Source organism: Nicotiana tabacum, chromosome 23 (genome assembly GCF_000715075.1).
Source record: "Nicotiana tabacum cultivar K326 chromosome 23, ASM71507v2, whole genome shotgun sequence".
NCBI classification, from domain to species: Eukaryota; Viridiplantae; Streptophyta; class Magnoliopsida; order Solanales; family Solanaceae; genus Nicotiana; species Nicotiana tabacum.
The window spans coordinates 109,611,351-109,632,544 of record NC_134102.1 but is presented as its reverse complement, the minus strand read 5'-3'; the positions used below and the strand labels follow the sequence as shown (position 1 = coordinate 109,632,544).

General features: G+C 39.6%; 2 non-coding genes across 2 annotated transcripts; both read right to left on the bottom strand.

The window, feature by feature from the left end:
• Positions 1-721: 721 nt before the first annotated feature.
• On the bottom strand, positions 722-838 carry LOC142177708 (U5 spliceosomal RNA). The gene has a single exon (XR_012706273.1). It is a non-coding gene; the product is annotated as a U5 spliceosomal RNA (small nuclear RNA).
• Positions 839-1,961: 1,123 nt separating this feature from the next.
• LOC142177706 (U5 spliceosomal RNA) lies at positions 1,962-2,077 on the bottom strand. The gene has a single exon (XR_012706271.1). It is a non-coding gene; the product is annotated as a U5 spliceosomal RNA (small nuclear RNA).
• Positions 2,078-21,194: the final 19,117 nt, after the last annotated feature.

The window sequence follows — 21,194 nt, the reverse complement described above, 5'->3', positions numbered from 1 at the left end:
TTTGGCAGCCGCCTAATGCTCTTCCCACCATGAAGTGCTTGCTCCACAAACATGAAGTGCTTGCTCCACAAACATGTAATGCTTGCTCCACCATGGAGGGTGGACGTTTGGTCTTCTTCAACATTTTGCTGCTATATATATGTGCAGCAGATGTTGAAGAAAGACACTCAACATACAACACACAATTCGCTTAACAGATTTGGCTATACATTGCACTCCTTCCTCTCAGCATTTCCATACGATTTTCTGAGTATCTACTCCTTCGTTCTGCATTGTTTTTAACTTCAAACAAAGCAACTGTAAGTGTGATTTGCTACCGAACTTTGTGTTCGCTGAAACACTGGGGTTTGAAGTACCGCTACACCAGTGTGTTATTCGTTCTATCCTGGGAGGAAATAATCCATTACCTTGGATACCAGGAGGGGATTAAATTCCTTAAGGAAACACTGTGAATTCAGTGGGCTCGAATTTATTATTGTTTCATTACGTTAACTTATATTTTGCAGAATTATTATTTATAAATACAGCAATATTGGTGGGAATAACAAGAAGAAAACAAAAACGTATGATTACTGCAAAAAGTCACTGAACTTCAAAATCTCCAAACCTCCTAACGAAGAACAAAGTGTGATATAATCAACTATAGAAATACAATGTGCATTTCGCTGGATAATCTTACTCGGTTTTTATTGTTCTGTTCAAACTTATCAATATCAGTAGGCTCATATTATTATCAAATGGGAAGAATTTCCGCGGTATGCCACTAAATGCACATCGCACACGGTATTCTTTAGTAAAAGGCGAAAGAATAGTTCACTTTGTGCTCACTACATGGCTGCGTGAGTTTTGCACTTTGCTTAAGTAACCTTTTATATCAACTTCTTCTTTTATGATGTGGGAGTCAGCTCTCTTCTTCCGCTTTAGTCTCTTCATTGTTTTGTTCAATTACTCTGTGCTTTAAAGTCTAAAAGAAAATGAAATTATCAAAAAGCTCTTAAAGCATATGACAAGTTCTTTATATGTGACTTGCTTATCCAAAAAAAGAAAAGTATATTTTATCCTATAAATTTTGAATTTTTTTTAAATAATTTGATTGAAATTCAAATATGTTTATGCAATAATTTTGGATAAAAATATTTAAAACAAGTCTCATCATGGACTTAGATCTTATTGTCACATAAATTATTTATAATAAAATTAATTTATAGTGGATCAAGATAAGACAAATCTCAATACAAGTAATAAGTAGTTTAATTTCTGACTCCTTAAATTGTTGTTTACCCTGAAGACTTGGAGAAGGAGATAAAAAAGGAAAAAATGATAAGAAGGAAAAAAATAGAACTAAAACAAAAAAAGATCTACGAGGTGCAAACTAAATACGTAGTATTATATTAATGTGTGTCCATAGGGTCTCGACCGGAGGCACCAATGCCAAAATTTGAGCATGGGTGCCATCTACTCTCTATGGCTAAACCATTGAAAATTTGTACATAAAATCTGCTTTTACTTGGCAAGAGGATGGGTGCATGTGCCCCACATTTGCTAACATAGATACGCCCCTGAAAGAGGATGGGAACAAAGACATTGTTTTGGGTGATTTGGGATCCTCCGAGAGCCGTTGCGACTTTGGGTATTGCAGGTGGATTAGAGTTGAGGAGGTTGGGGGGGCTAGACGTAAGATGAGCAGGGGCATTCCGCTGGATAATCTTACTCGGTTTTTATTGTTCTATTCAAACTTATAAATATCAGTAGGCTCATATTATTATCAAATGGGAAGAATTTATAGCTTCGGACGTTGTGTATATGTTTCCAAAAGATAAATAAAGGAAAGTTACTCCCAACTGCAGTAACAAATTATCATTTTCATTCAGAAAGATTAACATAGAAAAACCCACAAAGTCTACCAGTTAATTCCACTTATATCCCTATTAAAAATCAAAGATTAGAACTGGAATTGTAGTGGTACTCAACTTGAGAACCCCTCCAAAAATTGACGTACGCCACCGAATGCAGCGCGCACACGGTATTCTTTAGTAAAAGGCGAAAGAAAAGTTGCTTTGTGCTCACTGCGTTAGTTGCATGAGTTTTGCATTGTGCTTAAGTAACCTTTTATATCTAACAAGAAGTTTGGGATTACTCTTTCTTTTATGATGTGGGAGTCAGCTCTCTTCTGTAGTTTAGAGTACAACAACAACGATCCAGTATAATCTCACTAGTGGGGTATGGGGAGGGTAGTGTGTACGCAGGGTAGCGAGGTTATTTTTGATAGACCCTCGGCTCCCTCCCTCCAAAAACTCCACACCTTACTCTTGGGGTGACTGGAACTTACACCTATTGTTTGGAAGTGAAGGATGCTCACCGCTAGAGCAACCCACTCTTGTCTGTGATTTAGAGTCTACATTTTAAATAGAAGCGACTTTGTGGATCGTTTTGCTCTGTCCTTTGATTCATTCGCGTAGTTGCTTTTAGCTTTTGTTCATTTAAGGTTCTTGGTAATTTTGAAAAAATAGATGCTGGAAGCTGGCTAGGAAGGAGGCGAAGTTAGCGGTTACGGCGGCTAAGACTGCAATATTTAGTCGTTTATACGAAGAACTTGAGGGTCAAGGCGGGGATAAGAGGCTGTTTAGGCTAGCCAAGGTGAGAGAGAGAAAGACCCGTGACTTGGACGAAGTGAAGTGCATCAATGACGAAGAAGGTAGAGTTTTGTTGGATGAGACGCATATCGTCGGAGATGGCAAACTTACTTCCATAGTCTCTTGAACGAGGACAGAGAGGCGGGTCCACGATTTTAAGACCATGGGTGCACCATGATACTTGTCATAATATTAAGTGATGTTTATTTTTTTTAGTGTTTTATGACATATTTATAATTTTGCACATTATTCAACGAGATAAGCTATAATCTTACTATTCTAAATCTGTGTTTGTCATTAATATTATCAATTATAATTCGACAATCATTGCATAATGTTTATCTTAAAACATGTTCAGGCTTTAGCATATAATTCAAATTAAAAAGGAAAAGTAGAATACTAATGAAAATTTAATACCGTAAAAATTGAAACTTTGCAAATTTTATAGCTAAAAGAAAATGGAAATATCAAAAAGCTCTTAGAGCATATGACGTACATGACTTGCTTATCCAAAATAAGAAAAGTAAATTTTATCCTATAAATTTTGAAAAAGAATTTTAATAATTTGATTGAAATTCAAATATGTTTAAGCAATAATTTGGGATAAAAATATTTAAACAAGTCTCATTATAGACTTAGATCTTATTGTCACATAAATTATTTATAATAAAACCAATTTATAGTGGTTCAAGATAAGACAAATTTCAATGGAAGTAATAAGTAGTTTAATTTCCGACTCCTTAAGTTGTTGTTTACCATGAAAACTTGGAGAAGGAGATAAAAAAGGAAAAAATGATAAGAAGGAAAAAAAAATAGAACTAAAACAAAAAAGGCGCTACGAGGTACAAACTAAATACGTAGTATTATATTAATGTGTGTCCATGGGGTCTCGACCTGAGGCACCAATGCCAGAATTTGAGCATGGGTGCCATCTACTCTATATGGCTAAACTATTGAAAATGTGTACATAAAATCCGCTTTTACTTGGTAAGAGGATGGGTACATGTGCCCCACATTTGCTAACATAGATACGCCCCTAACCGAAGATGGGAACAGAGACATTGTTCTAGGTGATTTGGGATCCTCCGAGAGTCGTTGCGACTTTGGGTATTGCAGGCAGATTAGAGTTGAGGGGGTTGTGGGGGCTATACGTAAGATGAGCAGGGGCAGGACTACCAGACCAAATGAGATCCCGGTGGAGTTTAGGAAGAGTGTGGGCAGGGCGGGCTTGGAATGGCTTACTAGGTTATGTAATGTCATTTTTAGGACGAAAAAGATGCCCGAAAAGTGGAGATGGAGCACGATGGTTCATGTGTATAAGAATAAGGATGATATCCAAAATTACAACAACTATCGGGGTATTAAGCTGCTTAGTCATACTATGAAGGTATGGGAGAGGGTGGTGGAGCTAAGGGTGAGGAGAAGAATGTTTATTTTCGAGAACCAGTTTGGGTTTATGCCAGGACGTTTGACTACGGAAGCCATTTACCTTGTTAGGACATTAATGGAACAATATAGGGAGAGGAAGAGTGACTTGCATATGGTGTTCATCGATTTAGAAAAAGCTTACGCTAAAGTCCCGAGGGAGGTTCTGTGGAGATGTTTGGAGGCTAGAGGGGTACCTGTGGCCTACATTAGGGTTATTAAGGACATGTATGAGAGAGAGAAGATCTGTGTGTGGACAGTGGGAGGGGTCTCGGACCATTTTCCGATCATGATGGGGTTGCATCAGGGGTCGGTACTCAGCCCTTTTTTGTTTCCCCTGGCAATAGACGTACTGACTCGCTATATCCAAGGGGAGGTGTCGTGGTGCATGTTATTTGTAGATGACATTGTTTTGATTGGCGAGATGCGAGACGGTATTAATGCGAGGTTATAGGTGTGGAGACAGACCCTGGAGTCTAAAAGTTTCATGTTGAGCAAAACCAAGATAGAATACTTGGAGTGCAAGTTTAGCGGTGCTACTTAGGGAGTGGAAGGAGAGGTGAGGCTGGATTCAGAAGTCATCCCTATGAGGGAGAGTTTTAAGTACCTTGGGTCTATTTTACAGGGGATGGGGAGATTTATGAATATGTCACACATCGTATTGGGGCGGGATGGATGAAATGAAGACTTGCTTCCGGTGTTTTGTGTGACAAAAAGGTACTACCAAAACTTAAAGGCATGTTTTATAGAGCGGTGGTCAGACCGGCTATGTTGTATGGGGTTGAGTGTTGGCCAGTCAATAGCTCTCACGTCCAAAAGATAAAGGTAGCAGAGATGAGGATGTTGAGATGGATGTGCGGGCACACCAGATTAGATAAGATTCGGAATGAAGTTATTCGGGACAAGGTAGGTGTGGCCCCTATTGAGGAAAAGATGCAAGAAACACGACTTAGATAGTTTGGACATGTGAGGAGGAGAAGCACAGATGCTCCGGTAAAGAGGTCTGAGAGGTTGACATTGGAGGGCCTTAGGAGAGGTAGAGGTAGGCCTAAGAAGAGTTGGGGTGAGATGATTAGGCATGACATGGCGCAGCTACAGCTGACCAAGGACATGACCTGTGATAGGAAAGTGTGGAGGTCAAAGATTAGGATAGTAGGTTAGGTAGTCTAGATTATTCAGACCGGTAGTGTTAGTGCGTACTCTCGCATTTGGTTGGTAGTAGTCTTATTTGAATACATGTCGGGTTTTTTTACATTTTGATCATCTTACTATCTTGTTGTGTATGCTGCTTTTACATGGTTTTTCGGTGTTGTCACGTCTTGTTTCTTGTTATTATTGTGGTACCTATACTTGTCTAAGCTGAGGGTCTATTGGAAACACCTTCTCTACCTCCACAAAGGTAGTGGTAAAGTCTGCGTATACACTATCCTCTCCAGACCCCATTATATGGGATTATATTGGGTATGTTGTTGTTTAGATGCTAAAAGCTGGCATATGTAATGATCCGACATCAACTCGACCCTCAAATCTCCAAATTAAACCAAGAGGTTTTCGCAATTTTTCAACTTAATTCACCAATTAAATGTTAAAAACAACCATGGATTCGGGTAATTTAACTAATATTGAGTTAAGAACATTGACCCCGTTGTTTTCTCTAAAAATCTATCAAAAATCGCCTCTTCTCGAGCTTCAATCCGTCAAAAATGGAAAATGGGACAAAGTCCCATTTTCAGAACTTAAACTCTCTGCCCAATCATTTGCTTTACGCGATCGCGAACATCCCCACGCGATCGCGAAGAATAGTTTTCCACTGACCAGATTTTCTTAATCGCGATCGCGGAAATGACCTCGCGATCGCGAAGCACAAAGCAGACTGCCCATACATTTTACCCTACGCGAACGCGAACGCGAACGCAAAATCACTCACGCGAACGCGGATCAGTGCCTCTTAAACCTACGCGAACACGTTCAGCCCCATGCGATCGCGTAGAGCAATTGCCTCCCTTCATCTACTGATCAAATCCTTCTACGCGAACGCGACCTCATCCACGTGTTCGCGAAGCACGGCTTAATACACTTACGTGATCGCGTTCCTTTCTCTGCGAACGCATAGAACAAATATACCCCTGCCCCAAATAAGCTTACGCGATCGCGTCCCAATCTTTGCGATCGCAAAGAAGGTTTGGAACACCAGAAATTAGCAGCTACCAGCAGTGCAAAAATGAAGGAAAAATAATCCGAATACCATCCGAAACATGCCCGAGCCCCTCGGGACCTCAACCAAATATACCAAGAAGTCTTAAAACATCATACGAACTTAGTAGACTCTTCAAATCACATCCAACAACACTAAAAATACGAATCATACCCCAATTCAAGCCTAATGAACTTTGAAATTTCAAGTTTCCACAAACAATGCCGAAATCTATCAAATCACGTCCGATTGGCCTCAAATTTTGCACACAAGTCATAAATTACATAACAGACCTATTAAAATTTTTAAAATCGGATTTCGACCCAGATATCAAAAAGTCAACTCACCAGTCAAACTGTCCAAAAATTCAACTTTCGTCATTTCAAGCCTAATTCTACTACGGACCTCCAAATAATTTTTCGGACATGCTCCTAAGTCTAAAATCACCATACAGAGCTATTGGAATCATCAGAATTAAATTCCGAGGTCGTTTACACATAAGTGAATATCCGGTCAACTTTTTCAACTTAAGTTTTCAATTATGAGATTAAGTGTCTCATTTCACTCCGAAATCCTTTCGGGCCCGAACCAACTAACCCAATAAGTTATAAATCAATTGTAAGGCATAAATTGAGCAGTAAATGGGGAAAATGGGGCTGTGATACGCAAAACGACCGGTCGGGTCGTTACATTCTCCCCCACTCAAACATGCGTTCGTCCTCGAATGTGCCAAGAGTTGTTCTTAACCTTCAAATCTCTATTCCATCTTACCACACACGTACCCGGGGGTGAACCCATGTCACCCTATTCCATATGAGTTTGACAACTCAATACAACTGAAATCATTGATTTAACTTTAGCCCATAAACCTTAGAATTTAATTTCCAACCTTAAGAATTTCGTTCAAGACACGAATCTTATATTTATACCTTGTATGTGTTTGAACAAGCTGTATCAAGCCATAACCATAACCATAACCATGGACATAATCACCTAACATATTACACAACTCGCATGCTCATAGCACCATTCCTGACCACAGTGACTACTCCAAAACCAACCAAATACTAGTATTAAACCCATATCGAACCAAACCTCATCCCAAAACCTTTGTATAATGTTGATAATAAAAGAAACATGCAAAATTTCATGACCACTTACCAGATCAACAAGTCACGGAGCTCTCTCGACCCAACCAGAACCATAATCACTTTCTGAGCCGACTCTCAATATTATACTCTTGAATATACCGAAATCAAACCTGATACTACCCATTGTAGGTCCAATGACCTTATATTACTAAACACAATTGTTCCATAGACATGCCGCACCAATATAACATCAGAGCCACAACTCGTGCTATCCGTGCACCAATACGCAGCAATTCAAATATACCCAGTCATGGAAAATGACTCAAATGAGAGAACTGCCCCGCCAAATTAACAAGTACTGCCACAACAAAACGCTGAAAATTCATCATACACTATGGAACCATCACCCGATTCTAACACAAGGTTCATACCTTAACATAACTCTGCTGCAATGCGTGACCCCATCCAAACGCTGGTCCATAATATATACCTTGAGCCACCCGGCTAAAAATCAATAACCACAGAGAGACAAATGACAAAAAATGCCACACAAAACTTGAAAGAACATAACCATTACGCAATCGATCATGCAATACCCAAATACTCATCACACTTAAATTCCGCTATAAAGCTCAAATAGAACCGCACCATCTGTGCACATAACCAATGAATCACAACTCCTTGTAGCATAAAGGAGTAACTCACAGATCATTTCAGAACACGAATAAGTTCAACATCAACCGAATGACACATCCCTCAACAATAGCAGTATGGAGCCAACCATTCCGGCTCGGTGTAGAATACACATCTTAATTGGGCCTACCAATGGACCCCCAAATCAACTTGGGTTACCCACAAATAGATAAAAAAATCCCTCCGAAAATCCATAATGATTGAATCATAACACATTCTATCATCTGGTTAGCTCCGGCCACAACTTCACAGTCCACAACCATGAAACAATCTGCTCCTGAGAACTCCTAATCTCCAAATCCATAAAACACGTGAATCACCATATTTGATTCTATCTCCACCGCCTGAATGCCTTACACCTCTCTCATACACGATCATCCCACGAGAAATACTTTAAAAGTTCTTCCGTGCCACTTGGAAAATTTTGAATATCAGCAGTCTATCAACCATGTGAGTACCGTAATACTAATTAAACATCCGTAAGTCAAAATACAATGTGCCTTCTGAAATACGCACCCTTCTCATACAACACTTAGTAGTAATCGTATTCATCTAGTCATTTGGAACTGCCCATGTTGTCTAAGAATTCAAGACCATTCAGTCCAAACTTCGTTACCTTCCTTCAAGACTGAACTGCCACGTTGTACATGTAAATCTAACTTCCGCACAACACATAACATCTATCTTGCCATCATGTAAAAAGCACAAGAATCTCATTATCAACTCTGGTCACCAGCAAATTACATATCCGGTTAGTTAGAAACCTTCCTCTTGCTTCCTTTCAGGAGGAAATCACAATACACAACACGTTTCCCACACCATTTGAAAATATCTGGTTCGAAACATGGTAGAAACCATCGAAACATCTTTAGAGTCTCACCACATCATAATTACCCATATAAATACCACAACCAAAACAGCCACTCTAAGAATACCTTATTTGAGTCTAAGGCCGTTTCATTCACCTTCCTGATACCATAAATCTGCCAAAAATTCTCAATTGTTACATATAAATCTCGAATCCATTAGAACTTTCTCGAGAATCACCCCCTTTGTTCACATCCACATTACACCGCCCAAATGGGCCAAAAGACACGTGCCCCATTAGCACAATAACTCTCAAAGAAGTAACTCTACTTTAATACCACCTACCAAATTCATACTCCGTGCGCACTACATCATTCACAAATAATAACTCACTCATCCCACGATTTTCATATATTCATAAGTGCAATACAACCCGTATCCAGGAATTTCCTTATTCGAGTCATCATCGATCTCAACTTTTGCAAGTCATAACTAACCCACCAGTATGCCTCAGCCCAAAACTAAACCTTTACATATAATCATGAAATTGAATTATCAATAGCAGGCTCCCCCACTTGGCTCAAAGCCATAGATTAAAATATTCCATAACTCACAATAACAATACTCTAATACTGCCATAATGCCACAGTCAGTTCAATGAAACTTCTTCTCAAATTCGTGCAACGCCAACCATAAAAATACCCCAAATTAGTCGTTAAGTTCGCAATCATTCTCTTGACACTCTAGTCAACTTTCTCAGCCAGATTCAAATTCAAATCTCCACACATACGCCGTGTTGGCAGAAAAGAAACCCTCCACTCATGTTACAAGGAACACACCTACGTAGATTACTCTCCAGGAGATAACCCACCTCCCTAGCCTCCAATTGGCATCTTGTTATATCTTTTCGCAGCCACAATTTCTACGCAATCACTAAATCTTTCTGAGTCTAAGCTCATTAACCAAACATAAGAGTTTAATTTGTCCCAAAATTTAAACACGTGAAAGATCTTTCAAAACATTCACATTCGAGACTATACGTCACATCAAAATGAAAATCAAGCACCCAATGGCCTTTCCTTTACATTTCACAGAAACACTTCTGGTCACATTCAAATCGTCTTAACACATCCCGTAGTTACATCGTACTCATCACAAGGCCATTCCACTACTTATCGAGCCACAAATTCCACTCGTAGGGACATTACCATACATACGAGTCCAAATGTACAAGTTCTCACAACAGAAACTACCGAGCCTAAGCTGCGGTCTAACCCCGGCCTCAAGTCCTCCAGACTGGCCAATCACCAAAACACAGAATACTCATCTCGAACTTCGTTCATGGAATCACAAGCCGGCGATGCACAACTGATACCGAGCACTCATGTGCGCATATGAATACGTGGAAGGAATTCAAAGAGTTATGTCCCAAGCCGAATCAATCCCGCACGATAAGAAAAGAAAGATGGGAAGTATATATCCTAAATGCCCTGTAGCCTCTCGAAGATAAGTATGGACGTCATCATACCGATCCGTAAGACTCTACTAAACACTTGCTCATGACTTATAGAACCTATGAACCTAGAGCTCTGATACCACCTTGTTACGACCCAAAATCCAACTAGTCGTGATGGCACCTAACCCAACCCGCTAGGTAAGCCAATTTTCAACTATCCAATTCCAATAACAATTATTAAAGCAATTTAAGTAAATAAAGATATTAATCTTATACAATCCCCAAGAACTGGTAGTACAAATCATGAGCTTCTAAGAATAGAGTATACAAAGCAGAAATGAAATAATTACATAGTCTGTTTGAATAATACATAAACAGAGCTTTTATAAATCTAAGTCTACCATGAACAAGAGGCAGCTACAACAGGAACGCAGGTACATCTTCAAATCCCGCAACCATCGAGCACAGCAGCCAACATCAGTACACAATGTGCAGAAGTGTAGTATCAGTACAACCGACCCCATGTACTGAGTAAGTAACAAACCTAGCCTTAGGTTGAAAGTAGTGACGAGCTTCTACCAAGGTCGGGTCCAAACCCACTAGTCCACAACAGTCCATAACAACATAAAGCAAATAATACCAGAAGTAACTCAGAGATAAAATGCTCAGCCAAATCATGATTTCAAAAATAATAGTTCTTCCTTTCAAGTACATCAGTGAAAACCCAAATCGTTTGCCGAAGTTGTCAAAAAAATTAATAAGTTTGAAAACAAAAAAATTTCCCAAAAATCCTTTCAATAATAAATGAGATGTTTCATTTTCCTTCCAGATAACCCGTGTAAAAACAAATGCATCACTATACCCATCTGTCAAAATGTGTGAGAAATCATGAATGATGTGATGCTGTACAGTATGAGGAAAATACATCTTTATGCCTGTATGTCATGTGTGCATGCCAATGCGATGCAACTCAGTGATAAAATCATAAACATCCCCTCGAGCTTACCTCACAATCACTCGTAAATAGCCCCTCGGACACACCTCACAATCACTTGTAAACAGCCCCTCGGGTATACCTCACAATCACTCGTAAACAGCCCCTCGGGCATACCTCACAATCACTCATGCCTCCCAGTCACTCAGCACTCGGCACTCGACACTCGGCACTCGCACTCAGTAGGTACTTGCGCTCACTAGAGGTGTGTACAGACTCCGGAGGGACTCCTTCAGCCCAAGCGCTATAATCTATACGGACAACTCACGTGCGATAATAATAAAGTGCAATAATATCATATCAGAATCCGCACGGGCAACTCACGTGCCATAATAAGCCGTTAAGGCCTACTGCAGGCGAGCAGCCCCGGTCCATATAATAGTAATAATATATATAAAGCCAACATGGCCTGTTGCGGCGTATAGCCCGATCCCAAATATATCGTCACAACAGGCCCTCGGCCTCCCTCAGTCATCAATCTCTCTAGTCTCTCTCTCATGGGCTCACAATGTCATGAGAATAGCCCAAAAATGATGATATGATGTATCAATAAATAACAACAGAGACTGAGATATGATATGCAATGAAATGAATATGACTGAGTATGAATTTTCAATTTAAACAAATAATTCACAGCAATATGACCTTCGTGGGTCCCAATAATACTGGCACATAGCCTCAACATGATTTTTAATATGCTTTTCATCTCAATTTCTTTAACACATAAAACTGCATGGAAAATGCCAAGATTATTTAACTACAAAATTCTACAGAAACAATTATGTCACAATTTTTATAGTGCACGCCCACACGCCCATCACCTAGCATGTGCGTCACCTCCCAACGATTTACATAATACATATATTCAGGGTTCATACCCTCAGCTCCAAGATTAGAAGAGTTACTTACCTCGAACAAGACGAATCCAATGTCGAGCAAGCTAAACAATGCTCCAAAAATTCCATTCTGCGCGTAACAACTTCCGAACGGCTCAAATCTAGTCACAATTAATTTGATTCAGTCAACCCAAATTATAGAAATTTATTCCATATCAAAATACTAATTTTTCCACAAAATCTAAAATTACACTCAAAAATCGCTCGTGGGGCCCACGTCTTGGAACCCGACAAAAGTTACAAAATATGAACGCCCATTCAACCACGAGTCCAACCATATAAATTTTAGTCAAATCCGACATCAACTCGACCATCAAATCTCCAAATTAAACGAAGAGGCTTTTCACAATTTTTCAACTTAATGCACCAATTAAATGTTAAAAACAACCATGGATTCGGGTAATTTAACTAATATTGAGTTAAAAACACTTACTCCATTGTTTCCTCTGAAAATCTCCCAAAAATCGCCTCTTCCCGAGCTCCAATCCGTAAAAAATGCAAAATGGGACGAAGTCCCATTTTCAGAACTTAAACTCTCTGCCCAGTCATTTGCTTTACGCGATCGCGAACATCCCCACGCGATCGTGAAGAATAGTTTTCCACTGCCCAGATTTTCTTAATCGCGATTGTAGAAATGGCCTCGCGATCGCGAAACACAAAGTAGACTGCCCACACATTTTACCCTACGCGAACGCGAAATCACTCACGCGATCACGGATCACTACCTCTCAAACCTACGTGAACGCGTAGAGAAATTGCCTCCCTTCATCTCCGATCAAATCCTTCTACGCGAACGCGACCTCATCTACGCGTTCGCGAAGCATGGCTTAATACACTTACGCGATCACATTCCTTTCTCTGCAACCGCATAGAACAAAAATACCACTACCCCAAATAAGCTTACGCGATCCCGTCCCAATCTTCGCGATCACGAGGAAGGTTTGGAACACCAGAAATCAGCTGCTACCAACAGTGCAAAAATGAAGGAAAAATAATCTGAATACCATACGAAACACGCCCGAGCCCCTCGGGACCTCAACCAAATATACCAACAAGTCTTAAAACATCATACGAACTTAGTCGTGTCTTCAAATCACATCCAATAACACTAAAAACATGAATCATTCCCCAATTCAAGCCTAATGAACTTTGAAATTTCAAGTTTGCACAAACAATGCCGAAACCTATCAAATCACGTCCGATTGACCTCAAATTTTGCACACAAGTCATAAATGACATAACAGACCTATTAAAATTTTTAGAATCAGATTTCGACCCCGATATCAGAAGTTCAACTCCCCGGTTAAACTTTCCAAAAATTCAACTTTCGCCATTTCAAGCCTAATTCTGCTACGGACCTCCAAATAATTTTCCGGACACGCTCCTAAGTCAAAAATACCATACGGAGCTATTGAAATCATCAGAAATAGAGCTTTTATAAATCTAAGGCTACTATGAACAAGAGGCAGCTACAACAGGAACACATGTACATCTTCAAATCCCGCAACCATCGAGCACATCAACCAATATCTGCACGCAATGTGCAGAAGTGTAGTATCAGTACAACCGACCCCATGTACTGAGTAAGTAACAAACCTAGCCTTAGGTTGAAAGTAGTGACGAACTTCTACCAAGGTCGGGTCCAAATCCACTAGTCCACAACAGTCCATAACAATATAAAGCAAATAATACCAGAAGTAACTCGGAGATAAAATGCTCAGCCAAATCATTATTTCAAAACTAATAGTTTTTCCTTTCAAGTACATCAGTGAAAACCCAAATCGTTTGCCGAAGTTGCCAAAAAAATGAATAAGTTTGAAAATAATAATTTTTCCCAAAATTCCTTTTAATAATAAATGAGATGTTTCATTTTCCTTCCAGATAACACGTGTAAAAACAAATGCATCACTATGCCCATCAGTCAAAATGTGTGAGAAATCATGAATGATGTGATGCTGTTCAGCATGAGGAAAATACATCTTTATGCTTGTATGTCATGTGTGCATGCCAATGCGATGCAACTCAATGATAAAATCATAAACAGCCCCTCCGGCTTACCTCACAATCACTTGTAAATAGCCCCTCGGGCATAACTCACAATCACTCGTAAACGGCCCCTCGGGCATACTTCACAATCACTCATAAACAGCCCCTCGGGCATACCTCACAATCACTCATGCCTCCCAGTTACTCAGCACTCGGCACTCGGCACTCGCACTTAGTAGGTACCTGCACTCACTGGAGGTGTGTACAGACTCTGGAGGGGCTCATACAGCCCAAGCGCTATAATTTGCATGGGTAACTAACATGCTGCACGGACAACTCACGTGTAATAATATCATATCAGAATCCGCACGGACAACTCACGTGCCATAATAAGCCATTAAGGTCTACTGCAGGCGACCAGTCCCGATCCATATAATAGTAATAATATATAAAAAGCCAACATGGCATGCTGCGGCGTGTAGCCCGATCCTAAATATATCCTCACAATCAGGCCCTCGGCCTCCCTTAGTCATCAATCTCTCTTGTCTCTCTCTCATGGACTCACAATGTCATGAGAATAGCCCAAAAATGATGATATGATGTACCAATAAATAACAACAGAGACTGAGATATGATATGCAATAAAATGAATATGACTAAATATGAATTTTCAATTCAAACAAATAATTCACAGCAATATGACCTTCGTGGGTCCCAATAATACTGGTACATAGCCTCAACATTATTTTTAATATATTTTTCAGCTCAATTTCTTTAACACATAAAACGGCATGGAAAATGCCAAGATTATTTAACTACAAACTTCCACAGAAACAATTATGTCACAATTTTTATAGTGCACGCCCACACGCCCGTCACCTAGCATATGCGTTACCTCTCAACAATTTACATAATACATATATTCAGGGTTCATACCCTCAGCTCCAAGATTAGAAGAGTTACTTACCTCGAACAAGCTGAATCCAATGTCGAGCAAGCTAAACAATGCTCCAGAAATTCCATTATGCGCGTAACAACTTCCGAACGGCTCAAATCTAGTCATAATTAATTTGATTCAGTCAACCGAAATTATAGGAATTTATTCCATATCAAAATACTAATATTTCCACAAAATCTGAAATTACACTCAAAAATTGTCCGTGGGGCCCACATCTTGGAACCCAACAAAAGTTACAAAATATGAATGCTCATTCAACTACGAGTCCAACCATACAAATTTTACTCAAATCCGACATCAACTAGACCATCAAATCTCCAAATTAAACCAAGAGGGTTTTCACAATGTTTTAACTTAATTCACCAATTAAATGTTAAAAACAACCATGAATTCGGGTAATTTAACTAATATTGAGTTAAGAACACTTACCTCTTTGTTTCCTCTGAAAATCTCCCAAAAACCGCCTCTTCCCGAGCTCCAATCCGTCAAAAATGGAAAATGGGACGAAGTCCCATTTTCAGAACTTAAACTCTCTGCCCAGTCATTTGCTTTACGCGATCGCGAACATCCCCACGTGATCGTGAAGAATAGTTTTCCACTGCCTAGATTTTCTTAATCGCGATCGCAGAAATGGCCTCGCGATCGTGAAGCACAAAGTAGACTGCCCAGACATTTTACCTTACGCGAACGCGAAATCACTCCCACTATCCCGGATCACTGCCTCTCAAACTTACGCGAACGCGTTCAGCCCCATGCGATCGCGTAGAGCAATTGCCTCCCTTCATCTACTGATCAAATCCTTCTACGCAAACGTGACCTCATCCACGTGTTCGCAAAGTACGGCTTAATACACTTACGCGATCGCATTCCTTTTTCTACGACCGCATAGAACAAAAATACCCCTGCCCCAAATAAGCTTACGCGATCGTGTCCCAATCTTCGCGATCGCGATCAAGGTTTGGAACACCAGAAATCAGCTGCTACCAACAGTGCAAAAATGAAGGAAAAATAATCCGAATACCATACAAAACACCCCCGAGCCCCTCGGGACCTCAACCAAATATACCAACAAGTCTTAAAACATCATACGAACTTAGTTGAGTCTTCAAATCACATCCAACAACACTAAAAACACGAATCATTCCCCAATTCAAGCCAAATGAACTTTGAAATTTCAAGTTTGCACAAACAACGCCGAAACCTATCAAATCAGGTCCGATTGACCTCAAAATTTGCACACAAGTCATAAATGAACAGACCCCGATATCAGAAGTTCAACTCCACGGTCAAACTTTTCAAAAATTCAACTTTCGCCATTTCAAGCCTAATTCTGCTACGGACCTCCAAATAATTTTTCGGACATGCTCCTAAGTCTAAAATCACCATACGGAGCTATTGGAATCATCAGAATTAAATTCCGAGGTCTTTTACACATAAGTGAATGCCCGATCAACTTTTCCAACTTAAGTTTTCAATTATGAGACTAAGTGTCTCATTTCACTCCGAAATCCTTCCAGGCCCGAACCAACTAACCCAATAAGTCATAAATCAATTGTAAGGCATAAATTGGGCAGAAAATGGGGAAAACGGGGCTGTGATATGCAAAACGACCGGTCGGGTCGTTACAAAATGGCAGAGTCTTATGCTGATAACGTGTTATAAAATAAAAACTGTAAAGTAAATAAACTAAAGACAAGTATAGAGAGAGACTGATATATTATTCGACTTCAAACTGATCTAATAGTGAACTGAAATCTCCTCTATTTTAGAAGAAAGGAAGCAGCTGCGAGGCTTTTCGGGAAGCATCGGCGGGGTTTTTCTTGAGTTGCTTCTAAGCTGTCTGCATGAGCTGCTCGCAACCTGCCTATTTAATAAGAAGCTGCTGCAAATCATTTTATTGAGTTGCTTGCAACCTACCTGCATCAGCTGCTTGGAGATAAACTTTAATGGAGTACTAAATAGATTCAAGAAGATTATCTACAACGGATTAATAAATGGATATCCACAATAATATTTTCATAACAAAGCAAAGAAAATTTTGTGGATGTAGGTTCCTTTGTGTTTTTCTTCTGAGAACAATATCTTTAGAAAAATGCTTGTGAGAAAATAAGTATGTTGGTTGTTTGAAAATACTTTCTAAGGAAACCGTTAGCTATAAAAATTTCGTCAATTGCCATACTGAAATCAACAGTTGAATTCACATTATCGATTAATCTATTAAGCCATTTTACTAATAGTAGAATATTCTTCTTCTGGGCTGGGGCATCATTCATTTTACTTGGATTTCAAGGTCATAGCTCCAGTTATACAAATTCCCGTAACACTACTAAATTCCATTGTAGAGCCAACCTAAAGATGTAAAAGGGATGCAATGTATTTTTTTCTATAATCATGGTGTCCAAACCAGTTTGCACGCATCTTGACTAAATAATTGCCAGCTGCTTTGTTTTCGGATTGTCTCAATCGGGTCCTTCATTATACACTTAAAAACAAACCTGCATTGGAAACTCAATATATTAGCATACATTCCATGTGACCAGGGGGCGCATTTGCCATACGACATACGGGTACACATGAACCCAGTAACTTTTGCCTAGACAATGTATGTGTTAAATTTTTTACTACATATCTATAAATATTTAATTCTGAATTCAGTTATTACTATAAATTTACTTAAAGTTATCATACGAACCCATAAACTTCAAATCCTGAAACTCCCTCTGCATGCGACATTACATAAGCCAGCTTCCAGCATCTAAACAATAACATACCCAGTATAATCTCACATAGTGCGGTCTGGAGGGGGTAGTGTATACGCAGACCTTACCCATACCTTTGTGGAGGTAGAGTGGCTGTTTTCAATAGACTCTCGGCTCAGTCAAGCACAGGTACCACAATAATAACAAGAAATAAGACGGGACAACACCGAAAGATCATGTAAAAGCAGCATACACAACAAGATAGTAAGATGATCGGAATATAAAAAGAACAAAAAAAAACGACAGGTATTCAAATAAGCCTACTACCAACCAAATGCGAGAGTACGTACTAACACTATCGGTATGAATAATCTAGACTACCTAACCTAATATCCTAATCTTCGACCTCCACACCTTCCTATCACGGGTCATGTCCTCGATCAGTTGTAACTGCGTCATGTCATGCCTAATCACCTCACCCCAACTCTTCTTCAGCCTACCTAGCTCTACCTCTCCTAAGGCCCTCCAATGTCAACCTCGCACACCTCCTTACTGGAGCGTCTGTGCTTCTCCTCCTCGCATGTCCAAACCATCTTAGCCATACTTCCCGCATCTTGTCCTCAATAGGGGGCCACACCTACCTTGTCCCGAATAACTTCATTCAGAATCCTATCTAATCTGGTGTGCCCGCATATCCATCTCAACACACTAATCTCTACTACCTTCATCTTCTAGACATGAGAGCTTTTGACTGGCCAACACTCAGCCCCATACAATATAGCCGGTCTGACCACCGCTCTATAAAACATACCTTTAAGTTTTGGTAATACCTTTTTGTCACACAAAACACTGGAAGCAAGTCTTCATTTCATCCATCACGCCCCAATACGATGTGTGACAACTTCATCAATCTCCCCATCCCCTGTATAATAGACCCAAGGTACTTAAAACTCCCCCTCCTAGGGATGACTTGTGAATCCAGCCTCACCTCCCCGTCCACTCCCTGAGTAGCACCACTAAACTTACACTCTAAGTATTCTATCTTGGTTCTGCTCAGCTTGAAACCTTTAGACTCCAGGGTCTGTCTCCACACCTCTAACCTCGAGTTAATACCGTCTCGCATCTCGTCAATCAAAACAATGTCGTCTGCAAATAACATACACCGCGACACCTCCCCTTGGATGTGGCGAGTTAGTACGTCCATCGCCAGGGCAAACAAGAAAGGGCTGAGTACCGACCCCTGATGCAACCCCATCATGACCAAAAAATTGTCCGAGACCCCTCCCACTGTCCTCACACAGGTCTTCGCTCCCTCATACATGTCTTTAATCACCCTAATGTAGGCAACAGGTACCCCTCTAGCCTCCAAACATCTCCAAAAAATATCCCTCAGGACTTTATCGTAAGCCTTTTCTAAATCGATGAACACCATATGCAAGTCCCTCTTCATCTCCCTATATTGTTCCATCAATCTCCTAACAATGTGAATGGCTTCCGTAGTCGAACGTCCTGGCATAAACCCAAATTGGTTCTCGAAAACAGACATCCTTCTCGTCACCCTTAGATCCACCACCCTCTCCCACACCTTCATAGTATGACTAAGCAGCTTAATACCCCGATAGTTATTTCAATTTTGGATATCACCCTTATTCTTGTACACAGAAACCATCGTACTCCATCTCTACTCTTCGGGCATATTTTTTTCCTAAAAATGACATTAAATAACTTAGTAAGCCACTCCAAGGCCGCCCTGCCCACACTCTTCCAAAACTCCACTGGGATTTCACCTAGTCCAGTCGCTCTGTCCCTGCTCATCTTACACCTAGCCCCCACAACCTCCTCAACTCTAATCCGCCTGCAATACCCAAAGTCGCAACAACTCTCGGAGGATCCCAAATCACCCAGAACAATGTATTTGTTCCCATCCTCGTTCAGGGACGTATCTATGTTAGCAAATGTGGGGCACATGCACCCATCCTCTTGCCAAGTAAAAGCAGATTTTATGTACAAATTTTCAATGGTTTAGCCATAGAGAGTAGATGGCACCCATGCTCAAATTTTGGCATTGGTGCCTCCGGTCGAGACCCTATGGACACACATTAATATAATACTACGTATTTAGTTGTACCTCGCAGATCTTTTTTTGTTTTAGTTCTATTTTTTTTCCTTCTTATCATTTTTTTCTTTTTTATCTCCTTCTCCAAGTTTTCATGGTAAACAACAATTTAAGGAGTCAGAAATTAAACTACTTATTACTTGCATTGAGATTTCTCTTATCTTGATCCACTATAAATTAGTTTTATTATAAATAATTTATGTGACAATAAGATCTAAGTCCATGATGAGACTTGATTTAAATATTTTTATCCAAAATTATTGCATAAACATATTTGAATTTCACGCAAATTATTTAAAAAAATTCAAAATTTATAGAATAAAATATACTTTTCTTTTTATGGATAAGCAAGTCACATATAAAGAACTTGTCATATGCTCTAAGAGCTTTTTGATAATTTCATTTTCTTTTAGCTATAAAATTTGCAAAGTTTCAATTTTTACAGTATTAAATTTTCATTAGTATTCTACTTTTCCTTTTTATTTTGAATTATATGCTAAAGCCTGAACATGTTTTAAGATAAACATTTTGCAATGATTGTTGGATTATAATTGATAATATTAATGAAAAACACAGATTTAGAATAGTAAGACTATAGCTTATCTCGTTGAATAATGTGCAAAATTATTAATATGTCATAAAACACTAAAAAAAATATACATCACTTAATATTATGACAAGTATCGTGGTGCACCCATGGTCTTAAAATCCTGGATCTGCATCTCTATCCTCGTTCAAGAGACTATGGAAATAAGTCTGCCATCTCCGACGGATATGCGCCTCATCCAACAAAACTCTACGTTCTTCGTCCTTGATTCACTTCACTTGGTCCAAGTCACGGGCCTTTCTCTCTCTCACCTTGGCTAGCCTAAACAACCTCTTATCTCCGTCTTTACCCTCAAGTTCTTCATATAAACGACTAAATGCTGCAGTCTTAGCCGCCGTAACCGCTAACTTTGCCTCCTTCCTAGCCAGCTTCCAACATCTTTTTATTTCAAAATCACCAAGAACCTTAAATGAATAAAAGCTAAAAGCAACTACGCGAATGAATCAAAGGACAGAGCAGAACGATCCACAAAGTGGCTTCTATTTAAAATGTAGACTTTAAAGCACAGAGTAATTGAACAAAACAGTGAAGAGACTAAAGCGGAAGAAGAGAGCTGACTCCCACATCATAAAAGAAAGAGTAAGCCCAAACTTCTTGTTAGATAGAAAAGGTTACTTAAGCACAATGCAAAACTCATGA